This window comes from Bufo gargarizans, chromosome 3 (assembly GCF_014858855.1).
Source record: "Bufo gargarizans isolate SCDJY-AF-19 chromosome 3, ASM1485885v1, whole genome shotgun sequence".
NCBI lineage: Eukaryota > Metazoa > Chordata > Amphibia > Anura > Bufonidae > Bufo > Bufo gargarizans.
In genome coordinates this window covers 159200021-159216128 of record NC_058082.1, presented here as the reverse complement: position 1 = coordinate 159216128, position 16108 = coordinate 159200021, and the positions used below count along the sequence as shown (strand labels likewise).

General features: G+C 45.6%; 1 protein-coding gene across 2 annotated transcripts in view; it reads left to right on the top strand.

Annotated features, from left to right (window-relative positions):
- Positions 1-9961: 9961 nt before the first annotated feature.
- Positions 9962-16108, top strand: part of RDH5 (retinol dehydrogenase 5) — a 47704-nt gene continuing 41557 nt past the window's right edge. For both annotated transcript variants that reach the window (XM_044284922.1, XM_044284921.1), the window contains exon 1: positions 9962-10194. The gene's annotated coding sequence lies outside the window, so the exon portion shown is untranslated. The remainder of the gene's footprint in view (positions 10195-16108) is intronic.

Sequence of the window (16108 nt, the reverse complement as noted above, 5' to 3'; positions counted from 1 at the left end):
CAATAAACTGTTCCCTGAGAGTTTGATCTTGTCCCTCAGCTTCACGGGGATAAATGTGGATAACAGCCCCCAGGGCTTCCTGCAGAGACAGGGCAAAGTCTCTCAAGGTCTCCTTTGACTGCTGCCGCTTTCCAAAGAAGCGCATTTTAAGTTCAGAGGCGGTCCTAGTCTCAAAGGTGGTACTGAGTCGGTCTAGGATCTGCTCAGCGGTTTTCCGCTCTGGCCGAGGCCAGGACTTGACCTCCCAGAGCTCAGCTCCCTGTAACTGGCCAATCAGGATTTCCACTTTCTGATCCTGTGATACTGGATATAGCTTAAACGTGGCTAGCATTTGATCGCGGAATTCCCTGAGTAAATGGGGTTCTCCTGAGTAACTTGGGAGCCAGGGTGCCCCAAAATAGTATGGCATAGTAAGAGGCATGATGCAGGTGGCTGCAGCTGCTGCTGATGGATCACTGCGGACCAAGTGGGTGCTATCTTCATTGTCAGACATGGCCCTTGATACCCAGTACCAGATTAGAGGGATCAGTATTGGCTATAATGCAATTTAGGTGCAGGTTGCTATGGGTGACTGCAGCAGAATTACTGCGTGACTCCTTTAAGAGTCACTGCAACTGCTCAATTTCGGGTAGTATGGTGTTCTGGCAGACAGATTATAACCCTTAACAGTCTTTAGCAAGGTTATTTGCAAAGTAGTACTCACTCAGATCCACGGATGGTGTTTCTCCAACATCCAGGGCAAATAAGACAGTATTTTCCCTTTTTCAAGATGGCCACCGCTTCACTTCCTGTATGGGAAAATTCAGCGATTTCTCTGTCCTCCTGGGAACTTGTATTCAGCACTTTAGTTCCCGCTGCTGTAGGACTGGTTTCTCTGTGGAGGTGGGCTGTTTGGTGTCCCCCCCCACCCCCTCTGCTGGGTGGAGATATCTAAGATGGCCGATTAACCCCTGTTCTGCCACTGTCCTGCAGCTGATGCAAACCCACACTCTTCAGCAGTAAGTACATGCAATAAAAGTCTCTTTTTCTGGGGGTTTGGTGATTACTATAGCCTGTATTATAGGCACAAAGGTAAATCCTGTTCACTGACGCCACTTATGTAATTGTCAGGATACGGGTTGTTAAAGTTCTGTATTTGTCATGACGCCAATTGCAGCGTGTGCAGGGTACTACCCCAGGGCCCTTCCAAGGTGTTATAATGCACATTCCAGATTAGGAATGCCAGAGTGGTGTAATGGCCTATAATGTCTCTATAGGGTGGTGATAATTGTGTCACGGTGTCTCCTACCTGGGTACGGCTGGACTCCTGGCTCACTTGCAATAAATTTGAGTGTAGTGATAGTAGGAGTAATAAAGGAATTTTGCAGCAGAAACGATGTTCAGACCTTTAGATAAAGTTCAAACGCTTCTTTACTGAAGATAACTTGTATCCAAGCAGTATACAGCTTTGGTCTCTGGTCCCAGCAGGTTTTAGCAGTGATTGGCAGGAATTGAATGCTTCTGCTTTAAACTTGGAGCTTGCAGGATAAGTCGTCTGCTTGGTAGCTCTGCAATTGTGACAGGAATTAATCTTCTGCACTTTTCTATAACTTCTGCTTTGTGGGGACAGACTAGCTGAGGAGGAATGTCTTCTCCTGGGTCTCTGGACTTATCTCTCAGATGGATTCTCAGGGGATGCTTTCTTCCTGGAACTCTGGAGGTTGTCTGTAGTTTTCTGCGTCTTCATCCAGCTGAGGCTGAAGGTGCTCGGACTGGGAATATGACTAAGTCTCAGACCGAGACCTGGTCCTTGCTGTCTTCCCTATACAGGGGGAAAACTCAACTGGCTTTAACAGTTTTTTTCCTCCCTTGCTGCAGGAAGATGGAGTCCTCCACTTCTCTTCAGCAGGGGGGCAGAATAGAACAGGATCGTTCCACTCTGAACTGCCATAACATTAAATCTATCTCTACCAATGATCCAATGATGCTGCCACCTGCTGGTATACCAGGAAAATGACTTGAACAATTGCATTTAACATAGGTTTATGCACACTTGTGGATGACATAAGCAAAATCACATCAGATGACAGTATAAAAGCTCTTAGAAGATAGTAGCGGGGTAGAGGCGTGTAGTAACACAACGCTGGGGTGTTACAAATTGAACTGGCCAATCCCTAACCCCCGGGGGTCTCCCTGAACCAACCCCCCATCATGATAGCCAACCCTAAAGGCTCCCGCCCCCCGATCCGGCCATTACTCTACATGTGAAGTGGTCTGATTCACAGTCCTCTGTAGTTCCTTCTTTCCACCACCAGCTTGAGGGGGAAAAGACTTGGCAATAACAGGCTTCTCCGATGAAACACTCCACACAGCTGTACTCCTAGTCTATCACACTTCCAGACTAGGAACCACACCCCCAGCTCTCCTGGGCTTCCTAGCTTATATAGGCCAGCCAAAACCTGGTCTGGATACGTGGGAGTAGTCATCCCACCCTGATCTTTGACTACTCCAATGAAACCCGGCCCAGATCAGCTGCAGCCAGCAGCTAAACTACTTCTAACAAGTGTCAGTGTTACCGGTTCATTTCACCGAGGTCAGGCACCTCTGTTACACGTATCTATCGTCTACTACGGCACCTTGTGCCTTCTCACAACAGTCATAGATAGATGTTATTTAAATAACTGGTGCCTAATATGTATCAAGCTTTAACAGAATGAAATCTGTAGAAACAGACGCCATACTTCGCTGATGATATGTTAGGAGAACATGTATGGGAGATTGCTTCCCACATTGAAGCTGTCCCAGTCCCAGATATATGTATTGTCCAGGACTTTGGTTTCCATGGATATAGCAATGAATGAGTGTGAACGGATTGTGTATTGATCTTCTTGAGTCCTGTTCATTTTATAGCAAGGTAGAAATCACCTGAGCAGAGATTATTACATAATGCATGTCTAGCACTGCGTGTCTTGTGTTTACTGAGCTATATAAATATGTATTCCGCTTTTTACATGTGACTTAATTTCCATACATTAGAAATTAAATACTTTTGTGGCCTGTAACATGAAACACATGACGTGCAGCAACTGCCAGCACCCTAAGGCTACATGCATGCACACAACAGTGAAAAACGGATGTGTAATGGATGTTTTTTAACGGCCATCACACGTCTATTTTAAGACCAGTGGTAGTCTATGGGGTTATTCACACAGCGGCCAGTGAATAACAGACGTAAAAAAATAGAACTATCTTGTCCATTTTTTACTGACCGACTGCCCCATTCAATTGAATGGGTCCATTTTTAATGTCCGTTTCTAAGAAAGGAATCAGTGAAAAAAAGTCAGTGAAAAATGGACAGTTTATCCATTTTTAACTAAGGTTTATTTTTCACTGTCGTGTGCATGTAGCCTAAGGCTAGGTCTACACAACAACATGTGTTGCGCAACACATAGGGCACAACTACACTGCAACATGTGTCGCGCATCATTAATGTCGCGCAACAATTTTTATAACGGTAGTCTATGGTGTCGCTCTGCGACATGCGACATGCTGCGACTGCGACGCGACAGTCGCAGAAAAATCCATCTTGATTGTTTTTTTTGCGACTTTCGTGTTGCAGTCGTCGCATGTCGCAGTGCGACACCATAGACTACCATTATAAAAATTGGCGCGTGACAAATGTCGTCGTATAGACGACACTACAAGCTATTCTAAAAACATACAATACTAAAAAGCATAGTAAATGTATAGTACAAACCATTTTCAAAATCACCTGAACCAGAACTCTGGGGGGGAATAATTGCTTGACATTTACAAAAATCACAAGAAATATATTATGTAATGGCACGCATACCTCAAATTGCATGTACCCATGCTGTTTTATGGGGTGTTACATGCTGTATTGCATTGCAAGCTAATGATATATTGCCCTGGAGGTGGCCTGGTCTTGAAGGGATTGTCCACTTTCTCGCTACAGTTGATTAATGTATTTGTAAGATGACTATATGCCACTTACTAATATAGCCTTTGTTGGCCTTTAGACAATTAGTTAAGCTTTGTACACTATCTTGCTAAATCCTCTCTGTAAAGTCTATGGCAGGCAGTAGTACTCTGGCAGTAATGGCTGTAATGTCTGTGGGATACAGGGTTTTGAAAACACGTCTGGCCAGGAGGTATCCAAATGTGAACGATGTCTTAGGCCTCATGCACACGACCGTGGTTTGGGTTCACTTCAATGGGGCCACAAAAAATAGAACCTAGAATGACCCCCATTTCTTAGCTCTATTGTTTGTATATATAACGCTGTGCAGCCATTTTGTTTTTTGTAACAGAGTCATACAGTCATTTTACATACACAATTTGTCAACAATAGGCAGAAAGTGACCAACCCCTTTAAGTTCAAAAGTGTCTGTAATTATTTCCTGGAAACATAGATCCAAAGAATCAGAGCTGAGTCACAAAATAGGTTTCATGGCATGTTATGGGCTATGTTCTCTGTGAGGGGTATTAAAATCTAGGTAAAATCTTCGTTGATGCTTTTATTGCTGGTTAACAAGGTAGCGTTAGGTGCACAGGCTGGGGAGCAGAATGGCCCAGGTGTGATTAGGCGGTGACGGCCGTTTCGCGCTGAATCGTGCTTCCTCGGACCGCTGTATTTTCCTTATCTATCTCCCTACCATTCAAAATCTAGGTAAAGGCAGGAAGAACTATCAAATAACAATGAAAGTATTGCTCACCCGTTAGATTTCCACCGTTCCACTGCTTCTGCCAGTCTGTTTCTGGTGCTGCAGAGATGACATCCCCAACTACCCCATCTGATCACTGCAGCCAATCACTGGCCTCAGTGGTCATGTGGGAGTAACTGGGAACACCGATGATGTACCTGACTATACCACGGACTGCTGAGGCCAGGGATCATGTAGGGGTAGTTGGAAAGTCATTACTGCAACACCAGAAACAAAGATCAGCAAGCCCTCTCTGGAACGGCAGTGATGAAATCTGTATTTTTTGAGGTCTTGAATAGTGTTGATCGTGAATATTCTAATCGCTAATTTTTATCGCCAATATTAGCACATCGAGAATTCGCGAAAAATGTAGAATATAGTGCTATATATTCATAATCACAAATATTCTAATTTTTTTTTTCAGCAGTAACCTCCCTTCTTGTGGGCCAATGAGAAGGCTGCAATATCTTTGCCAGAGCTTAGCAACATCCCTAGCAACCAATAGGAACATTGCCTACCCCCTTACTATATAAGAACCTCCCCAGCAGCCATTTTCTGCTGTTTTTTTGCAGTTCTGAGAGAGAGCCGTGTCATTGCTGTGCTCTGTGCTTTCATCTGGATCCTACTTCTTATCCAATTACATTAGATAGATAGTTAGCTCATATATATAATACAGATAGTGGGAGATAGTCAGTGTAGGTTAGAGAGTGATATAGTGTAGCTGATAGGTTCCAGTGCAGGGTGTTAGGTAGTGTGATAGGGATTACTGTGCTGTGATAGGGATTAGTCCATACATACATGCTACAGACATAGTGCTGTGATGTCACAACAATATTTAGTGCACCAATCAGTAATATCTACTCATACCTGATAAAATAAGAAGTTGCATGTATTGCGCAAAAAATATGTGCATCATTAGTGCCGATTTGTGCAATGACGGAAATAATGACTGGAGATCACAAATTCTAGAATTTGTGAATTTATTGTGAATATTATGCGAAAAATTCGTGAGATATCGTGAAAAAAATATTGCCTATGCCGCTCATCACTAGTCTTGAAAAATCCCTTTAAAGAGGGTAAGGATGAGGAACAGACTACTCTGGAGGGTGTAGCGAGATGGCCGTCTGCTACAGGATGGCTGGAAGATAAACAATATGCAGTGCCGGTCCACGGGGTGAGGTGTGGTGGCTGAAGCTGAAGAGAAGGGCAGTGGTAGGTGGTGGTGGCAAAGAGGGTGGTTGTAGTGGTCACTGTGGATAATCCCTCTCCATAGCACTCCTGGGGCTCCATGCGTACAGTGAATAGAGGACGCACCCTTTCTGCCATTGAGGTACACCCTGGATTCATATAAATGGCACAGGAAAGTACATCAAGGGTGGCTGCACATGGTGCAGATTTGTGTGCAGAAGATCTGCAAGAAATCTGCCCCAAAACAGCACAAAAACGCACATAAATTTGCATTATTTCTCATGGTTTTGGCAATTTTTTGTGCAGTTATTATGTGGTTTTTGGTGCAGATTTGCCACAGATCTCACCCTTCCATTGAAAAGGGTGAAATGTACACAGAAAATGTAACAATTGACATGCTGCGAAAAAAAAGTGTACATGAGACTCATGCACTTTGCTGGTACTGTATTAAGCTGTGTCTATTCTGTACAAGATCCACACAGAAAAAACGTGTGTAATCCGCACCGTGTGCAGGCACCCTAGCCCTTAATGGAGGAAATTAACCCCTTTAGCAGTGGAATAACTCTTTAGTAGTGATCCACTGGGTCAATGCAAATATATGGCGGAAGATCTGGAAAAATCAACTATCTTGGCGGGAGCATAGCTTAGGAGATTTAAGTGGCAGGCAGGTGCAGGTGACAAATCTCCTGGACATTTTTGCTGACACATTGATACTTATATATGAGGGAACATTATCTGGTATAGCAGGTCCAGGACTGTCATGGTGGAAGGTTTCTCGGTACTGGATACTGGAGACATCTGGGTGCAAGAGGCAGCAGACGGGGGTTGACTATGATGATGGGGCTTCCACCACATTTTGCCATAATTCTTTGGTTTTGGTGTTATTTTTTACAAGGAGTAGGATTGGACCATACCCACCTTATTGAAGGATTGGACCATACCCACCTTATTGAAAAGGGTAGTCCGCTATGCTTTTTAATATACAGGTGAAACTCGAAAAAATACTCAGGGGGTATGGATGAATTAGCTGACTAGAGTGTGACACTTTGAGCCTAGATTATTGAACCTTTTCACAAAATTTTAATTTTAAGCTGCATTAATGCAATTCCTTTTAATTTTCATTGCTAAAATAAATGGACTTTTGCAAAATATTAAAATTTTTCGAGTTTCACCTGTAAGTGGCAGATGCATGACTGAATCTAGCGTGCTTATAAGCAGCTAATTCTAAAAACACATGGCTATAACCAGGATCATTATTTATCACAATCTGCCCCTAGTACTACTAGACATGGGAGGGGGATAGGGGGGATTTCAGACGAGCGAGTTACTCGCAGCGCAGCTCCCGTCCTGGACTTCCAGCACTGCCAAGGTCGCATAGTATTATATTGATTTATGATGCTATGTAACCCTTATAGGTCTGGAATGTATAGGCCTCTTTCAGACGGGCGTTGCGGGAAAATGTGCGGGTGCGTTGCGGGAACACCCGCAATTTTTTTCCGCGCGAGTGCAAAACATTGCTATGCGTTTTGCACTCGCGTGAGAAAAATCGCGCATGTTTGGTACCCAAACCCGAACTTCTTCACAGTTCGGGTCTGGGATCGGTGTTATAAGGGAAAATAATAATGATCGGGTCTCCATCCTGATCGTCTCCTAGCAACCGTGCGTGAAAATCGCACCGCATCCGCACTTGCTTGTGGATGCTTGCGATTTTTCACACAACCCCATTCATTTCTATGGGGCCTGCGTTACGTGAAAAACGCACAAAATAGAGCGTGCTGCGATTTTCACGCAACGCATAAGTGATGCGTGAAAATCACCACTCATGTGAACAGCCCCATAGAAATGAATGGGTCCGGATTCAGTGCGGGTGCAATACGTTCAACTCACTCATCGCATCCACGCGGAATACTCGCCCGTGTGAAAGGGGCCATAGGATAACACTGACAGCCTTATGTCAGTGTTAGGGCTCATGCACACAAACGGATTTTCTTTCTGCGTCCGTTCTGTTTTTCTTGCAGATTGTATGCAGAGCCATTCATTTCAATGGGTCCGCAAAAAAACGGAAGTGTCTCTGTGTGCATTCCATTTTCGTATGTCCGTATTTCCGCTCTGCAAAAAAATAGAACATGTCCTATTTTTGTCCGCATTATGGTCAAGGATAGTACTGTTCTATTAAGGGCCAGCTGTTCCGTTTCGCAAAGTACAGAAGGCACACGGATGCCATCCATATTTTTTGCGGCTCCGTCTTTTGCGGACCGCAAGATACATATGGTCGTGTGCATGAGCCCTTATACAGGAAAACTGACTAAGGCCGGGTTCACATCACTGTTTATTTTTCCGTTCTTCTGGTCCGTCAGAAGAACAGAAAAAAATTAAAATAAATGGATCCTGTATTTTAAGCATCCGCTATGCACATTTTGCATCTGTTTCAACCATTTCCATTTGATATCCATTATTTTAGACAGAAAAAAAAAAACGTTTGTAGGGCTTATTATTTCCGTCTAAAATAACGGATCTCAGATGGATATGGCTAAAACAGATGCAAAATGTGCATGACTGAGCTTTAGGCCCTTTCACACTAACGAGTTTTCCACGTGGGTGCGATGCGTGAAGTGAACGCATAGCACCTGCACTGTAACCTGACATATTCATTTCAATGGGTCTGTGTACTTTTTTTCACGCATCAGTTCTGCATTGAGTGAGAATCGCAGCATGTTCTATATTCTACGATTTTCACGCAGATCTGGCCCCATAGAAGTCAATAAGGATTCAGTGAAAAAAAGATTGCATCCGGATGCAATGCGTTTTTCACTTATGGCTGCTAGGAGATGTTGTTTGTAAACCTTCAGTTTTTTTTCTAACACATGTGAAAAATGCATCAAAACAGATTGCACCCGGCGAAAAAAAAAAAATAAAAATAAAAAAAAAACTGAACTGAACGCAATCGCAGACCAAACTGACTGAACTTACTTGCAAAATGGCGCGAGTTTCACTGAATGCACCCTGAACGCATCCTGAGCCAATCTGTCACGCTCGTATGAAAGGGGCCTTACAGATTGATAAAATACAGATTGCTGTTTTTTGCTTATTTTTCTGTTCTTCTGATGGATCAGAAGAACGGAAAAATAAAAGGTGCCTTAGGCCTCTTTCACACTTGCGTTGTCCGGATCCGGCGTGTACTCCACTTGCCGGAATTACACGCCGGATCCGGAAAAACGCAAGTGTACTGAAAGCATTTGAAGACGGATCTGTCTTCAAAATGCTTTCAGTGTTACTATGGCACCCAGGACGCTATTAAAGTCCTGGTTGCCATAGTAGTAGTGGGGAGCGGGGGAGCGGTATACTTACAGTCCGCGCGGCTCCCGGGGCGCTCCAGAGTGACGTCAGAGCGCCCCATGCACATGGATTACGTGCCATGCGATCACGTGATCCATGCGCTTGGGGCGCCCTGATGTCATTCTGGAGCGCCCCGGGAGCCGCACGGACGGTAAGTTTACTGCACCCCCGCTTCCCACTACACTTTACCATGGCTGCTAGGACTTTAGCGTCCCGGCAGCCATGGTAACCACTGTAAAAAAGCTAAACGTCGGATCTGGCAATGCGCCGAAACGACGTTTAGCTTAAGGCCGGATCCGGATCAATGCCTTTCAATGGGCATTAATTCAGGATCCGGCCTTGCGGCAAGTGTTCAGGATATTTGGCCGGAGCAAAAAGCGCAGCATGCTGCGGTATTTTCTCCGGCCGAAAAAAAACTTTCCGTTCCGGAACTGAAGACATCCTGATGCATCCTGAACGGATTTCACTCCATTCAGAATGCATGGGGATAATCCTGATCAGGATTCTTCCGGCATAGAGCCCCGACGACGGACAAGAACGCAGGTGTGAAAGAGCCCTTAGTTGCACATAGCAATCAATTAGATTCCACCTTTCATTTTCAATAGGAGCTCTGAAAAATGAAAGGTGGAATCTGATTGGTTACTATGGGTGACTAAGCCAGTTTTGATAAATCTCCCCCCGATGCCTATTTTCTTTGTCTCCAGCGATTGCAGTGCTAAGTGTTAATAGCACAATCTCCTCCTCACCCCCCCTCGTAAGGCTAGGAAAATCTCTCCTTTAAAGCTGATGGACTTTGCCTACAAACAGCGGCTGTCTTCACCATTAGCCAGGCAGCGGAGGCACAACACTGCCCAGAGCTGAGGAGATAGTTACTCCAACTAATTCCCAAAGCTGTTTCCAGAGACCCAAGATCCTGCTCCACCCAAATACTGAGCACCAAGCAGGAAAAGCCTCAGGGACTGTGAAGGTAGGAGCTGCGATGACACTGCTGTGTGCGTATCATGTCACTGACAGGCACTGCTGTCACTATGCTCTCTCTGTTAATATTTAACTCCATCTCTGCTGGGTGACGACATGCACTTATCTATCGCTGCAGATGTTACAGTAGGAAGTTCCACAAACATGTGGCGGACTACAAGTGACACGACATCATGTGCTGGAGGCGACAGGCTGCAGTGTAAATTGCTATGATGTGTGTCCAGGTGTATGCAGCGGTTTAGTGTTGCTGTTTTATGGTTGTGTGCATGCGTGTTGCTATTTTATTCTGCTATATAGTCAGTGTCAGACTGGGCTACCTAGGGCCCACCAGTAAAATTTATTTTGGGGGCTCACCGTACGGATACATTCAAATATAATAAATAATCTAACAAGTTTTTATATGAAAAGAGGCTGGTTGAGGTGCTGTACATGGAATATATTTATGTAGTGTAATAAGTCTACTGTGTTATGTGCCACTTGTGCAGGGGGTGGGAGACTGGGGGCCCACTTTGCTCAGGGGCCCACCGGGGGAGTCCCCTGTACCCCTGTGGGCCAGTCCGAGCCTGTATATAGTAACCTTTAAGTCGGAACATCCATTCATCTACATGTAATGCTCCTCGGCTTTCTGGTCTCTGCATCGACATTCCAGTTTCCTCTAAGCTTCTGATACAGGATTAGTGAACCAAAAAGCTTCTAATTTATATAATAGGTTGAGGGTAGATTCAAGCACACCGTCGCAGCTTAAAGGGGTTGTGTCACTTCAGCAAATAACATTTATCATGTCGAGAAAGTTAGTACAAGCCACTTACTAATGTATTGTGACTGTCCATATTGCTTCCTTTGCTGGCTGGATTCATTTTTCCATCACATTGTACACTGCTCGTTTCCATGGTTACGACCACCCTGCAAACCATCAGCAGTGGCCGTGCTTGCACACAATAAAAAAATAAAATAAAAAAAAAGCAGTACCCCAGTGATGGTGTGGTGAAACTACGACTCCCAGCATGCTCCATTCATTTCTATGGAGTTCTGAGAACAGCCAAGCAAGTGTGCATCTTGGGAGTTGTAGTTTTACCACAGCTGGAGTGTTGGAGGTTAGCGATCACAGCACTAGCCTATATGCGCTCCCACGTGCCCGGCCACCAGACAGGCCAGCACTTTTTCCCGTAGTGTGCAGCACGCCCACCGCTGATGGATTACAGGGTGGTCGTAACCATGGAAATGAGCACGGAAAAATGAATGAGGCCAACAAAGGAGGCAATACGGATAATAACAATACAAAGTGCCTTGAATTAACTTTGTCTACATGATAAATGTCACTTGCTGAAATGAGTGTAATGTCCTAGATGTATTGAGATCTGCAAACCATGGGGTTTTAAAAAGAAGCCACCACCAGCTGGTAGAACAGACCGCACTTGTAGTAGGCAGACAAGCTAGCACTTGTTTTGGAAGGTATATTAAGCCTAGAATGCGGAGACATTCTGTAATATATAGATAACAAGAAAATGCCTTAAATGTTTGCCCACATTTTGGAAGAAGAGTGATCCTGTGATCCATGTATGGGAGTACAAGTGTGGCCACTAAGAGCAGGAGATGGCTGCCCAGGCCTGTCACTCTCTCCATTCTACTCTAAGGCCCCTTGCACACGAACGATACAGATTAGGTCCGGATGCTTTCATGGTACGTTCAGGAAAACTCGCACCATTTTGCAAGCAAGTTCAGTCAGTTTTGTTTGCGATTGCGTTCAGTTGTTCAGTTTTTATCGCGCGGGTGAAATGCGTATTGATGCGTTTTTCACGAGCGTGATAGAAAACTGTTTACACACAACATCTCTTAGCAACCATTAGTGAAAAACGCATCGCATCCACGTTTTTCACGCAGCCCCATTCACTTCATTCACTGCTATGGGGCCAGCGTTGCGTGAAAAACGCTGAATATAGAACATGCTGCGATTTTCACACAATGCACAAGTGATGCGTGAAAAACAACGCTCATGTACACAGACCTATTGAAATAAATGGGTCAGAATTCAGTGCAGGCGCAATGCGTTCGCATCACGCATTGCACCCACACGGAAAACTCGCTTGTGTGAAAGGGGCCTAAGGCCTCTTTCCCACCAGCGTTATGGATTCTCTCAGGATGCGTTCAGTGAAACTCGCACGATTTCTCATGCAAGTTCAGTCAGTTTTGTCTGTAATTGCGTTCAGTTTTTTTGCAATCATTTTTGATGCATTTTTCACACAAGTGAAAAACAACATCCCCTAGCAACCATCAGTGATAAACACATTGCATCCAGGTTACACCCGGATGCAATGCGTTTTTGACTGAAGCCCCATTCACTTCTATGGGGCCAGGGCTGCGTGAAAAACGCAGAATATAGAACATGCTGCGATTCAGAACATACAGAACTGATGCGTGAAAAACAATACTCGTGTACACAGACCCATTGAAATGAATGGATCAGGATTCAGTGCAGGTGCTATGCGTTCAGACATCACGCATCGCACCCACACGGAAAACCGGCTCATGTGAAAGGGGCCAAATGCCTTTTTCACACCAGCGTTATGGATTGTGTTAGGATCTGTTCAGGAAAAACTGATGGTTTTGCACACAAGTTCAGTCAGTTTTATCTGCTATAGCATTCAGTTTTTTCCACGTGGGTGCAATCAGTTTTTGATGTGTTTTTCATGCATGTGAAAAAAAAACTGAAAAATAACTATCTACATCTCTTAGCAACCATCAGTAAAAAAAACATTGCATCCGGATGCAATCCATTTTTCACTGAAGCCCCATTCACTTCTATGAAACCAGAGAAAAACGCAGAATATAGAAGATGCTGCGATTTTTCCTGAACACAGAGATGATGCGTGAAAAAACTCATGTACACAGACCCATTGAAATGAATGGGTCAGGATTCAGTACGGATGCTGTGCATTTGCCTCACGCATCGCACCCTGACGGAAAATCTGCTCGTGTGAAAGAGGCCTAAGGCATTGTTTGAGGGTCAGATGCAGACTCATTCACATCAATGGGGCCACAAAAGATGCCCGCATCCATATGTCTATTCCACCGCGGGGATGTAGGGTGTCGGACCACCACCGATTAGATATTGATTACCTATCCTCAGGATAGGTCATTAATATCAATCACTGCACAATCCCCTTAATTTACTTATTGGCATGATCTTTGGTGATAGATCATGTGACGGACCATGTGATGAGCGCAGTGACGTCATCAAAGGTCCTTTTCCTGTGCACAGCAAAGAAGAAGACAGAAGAGAAGCCGGACTGCGCAATCAAGTGGATTAAGGTGAGTTATCCCCATCCCGATCGTCTCCTAGCAACCGTGCGTGAAAATCGCACCGCATCCGCACTTGCGTGCGGATGCTTGCAATTTAACGCAGCCCCATTTACTTCTATGGGATGTGAAAAACGCAGACTATATAACATGCTGCGATTTTCACGCAACGCACAAGTGATGCGTGAAAATCACTGCTGGTGTGCACAGCCTCATAGAAATGAATGGGTCCGGATTCAGTGCGGGTGCAATGCGTTCATGTCGCGCATTGCACCCGCGCTGAAAACTCACCCATGTGAAAGAGGCCAAAGGGAAGGGCAATCCTTCAGCCATAATTCTCTAGATGTTTCCTCCACAGGGGGTTTTCCTTTCCTGAGTGCGTTGTTTACCATTTTCAATCTTGTCATGTCATGGCTTGCCTTGCTTCAGAATCAGGATCCATCACATATCACACATCATGAGGGAAGTCACCTGCATGTAACATAGACCAAAAGACGAACCAGTGGGTGCATTTGTGCCACATTAGTTGACGCCCCTTTTGACAATATAATAAATGTCATGTACAAGTACTCCTATGTTCAATCAAACCATCTAAAAGCAAAACTGTATTTGTTACCAGCACAGCTTTTATTGCACTGTTTTCTATGCTGTGTTAAGAAAAGTAATGGAGCGGGGTGCAGACTAGTGAAATGCGGCTTGACTAAGGGCCCTTTCACACTTGCGTTGGCCGGATCCGGCATAGAGTTCCGTCGTCGGGGCTCTATGCCGGAACAATCCTGATCAGGATTATACTAATGCATTCTGAATGGAGAGAAATCCGTTCAGGATGCATCAGGATGTCTTCCGTTCCGGAACGGAACGTTTTTTGGCCGGAGAAAATACCGCAGCATGCAGTACTTTTTGCTCCGGCCAAAAATCCTGAATACTTGCCGCAAAGCCGGATCCGGAATTAATGCCCATTGAAAGGCATTGATCCGGATCCGGCCTTAAGCTAAACGTCGTTTCGGCGCATTGCCGGATACAACGTTTAGCTTTTTCTGAATGGTTACCATGGCTGCCGGGACGCTAAAGTCCTGGCAGCCATGGTAAAGTGTAGCGGGGAGTGGGGGAGCAGCATACTTACCGTCCGTGCGGCTCCCGGCGCGCTCCAGAGTGACGTCAGGGCGCCCCAGGCGTATGGATGACGTGATCGAATGTACACGTCATCCATGCGCCTGGGGCGCTCTGACGTCACTCTGCAGCGCCCCGGGAGACGCACGGACTGTAAGTATGTCGCTCCCCCGCTCCCCGCTCCTACTATGGCAACCAGGACTTTAATAGCGTCCTGGCTGCCATAGTAACACTGAAAGCATTTTGAAGACGGATCCGTCTTCAAATGCTTTCCGTACACTTGCGTTTTTCCGGATCCGGCGTGTACCTCCGGCAAGTGGAGTACACGCCGGATCCGGACAACGCAAGTGTGAATGGGCCCTTAGGTGGAAGGTAGTGGTTAACTCAGTAGTGAGTCCGGCAGGGGTGGAGTAGGGGGTGGAGCGGCAGTTTCGCGCCGGGGTTTTAAGGCAGCGAGGGGAGGGGCTTATTGTGTTAGGACCATGGAGCAGAAGTTGCAGGACGCGGCATGGATTTCCTCGAACTAATTGCGCAGGTTAGATCCGCAACGGCTAATCACAGGCTGGAATGGGTGCAGGAGACCCTCCAGTCAGCTTTACATGGGGGGTAGGTCCTTGTCCTCAGTGGCTCTGGAGCGTGGCCTTGGGGTCTCCACAGCTTTTAGGCAATCTGTGAGTACCAGTACATGGTCAGCTTATTCTGCAGTGTGGTCTCAGTGGGAGCGATTGTTAGATCAGGTTGGGGGTTGTAGTTCGGGAATGATTTTCGGACACTTTTGATTTATTTTGCTGGGTTGACATTCAGCGAGGGATTATCCTATTCAGTGGTCTCAAAACGGGTGTCGGCGGTTTCCTAGTGGTTTCGCCTGTGGGGTATAACGGACGTGTCCAAATGTTTTCTAGTACGTCAAGCGCTGAAAGGTTATCGGCAGAGCGCACTCACCAGGGATAAACACCGCCCGGTTTCTTACAAAATCTTGCAACTCCTGGTGAGACATGTGGGCTCGATCTATGTATTTGGCTATGAGGTGTGCTTGTTTCGGGCTGCTTTCTCGTTGGAGTTTTTTGGGGCGTTTTAGGGTGTCGGAATTAGTTGCACGTAGTCGGGTTGGGTTAGGCGGTTGGCAGAGGGAGGATGTATTGCTGTGTTCGGAGGGTTTACAATGTTTGATGCGTAGATTGAAATCGGATCCTGAAGGTAGAGGGAGGAGTTTTGTATTACGATCATTGGCAGGGTCGGTCGTTTGCCCGGTTAGATGTGTTGAGGATTTCTTGGTTATGCGGCAAGTTATTGCTGGGCCATTGTTGATACATTTAAATGGGACGGCTTTGTCGCATTTTTAGTTCGTGGCACTCTTTCGGAAGTGCTTGGCATCAGGAGTAGGGATGAGCGAACTCGAACTGTATAGTTCGGGTTCGTACCGAATTTTGGGGTGTCCGTGACACGGACCCGAACCCGGACATTTTCGTAAAAGTCCGGGTTCGGGTTCGGTGTTC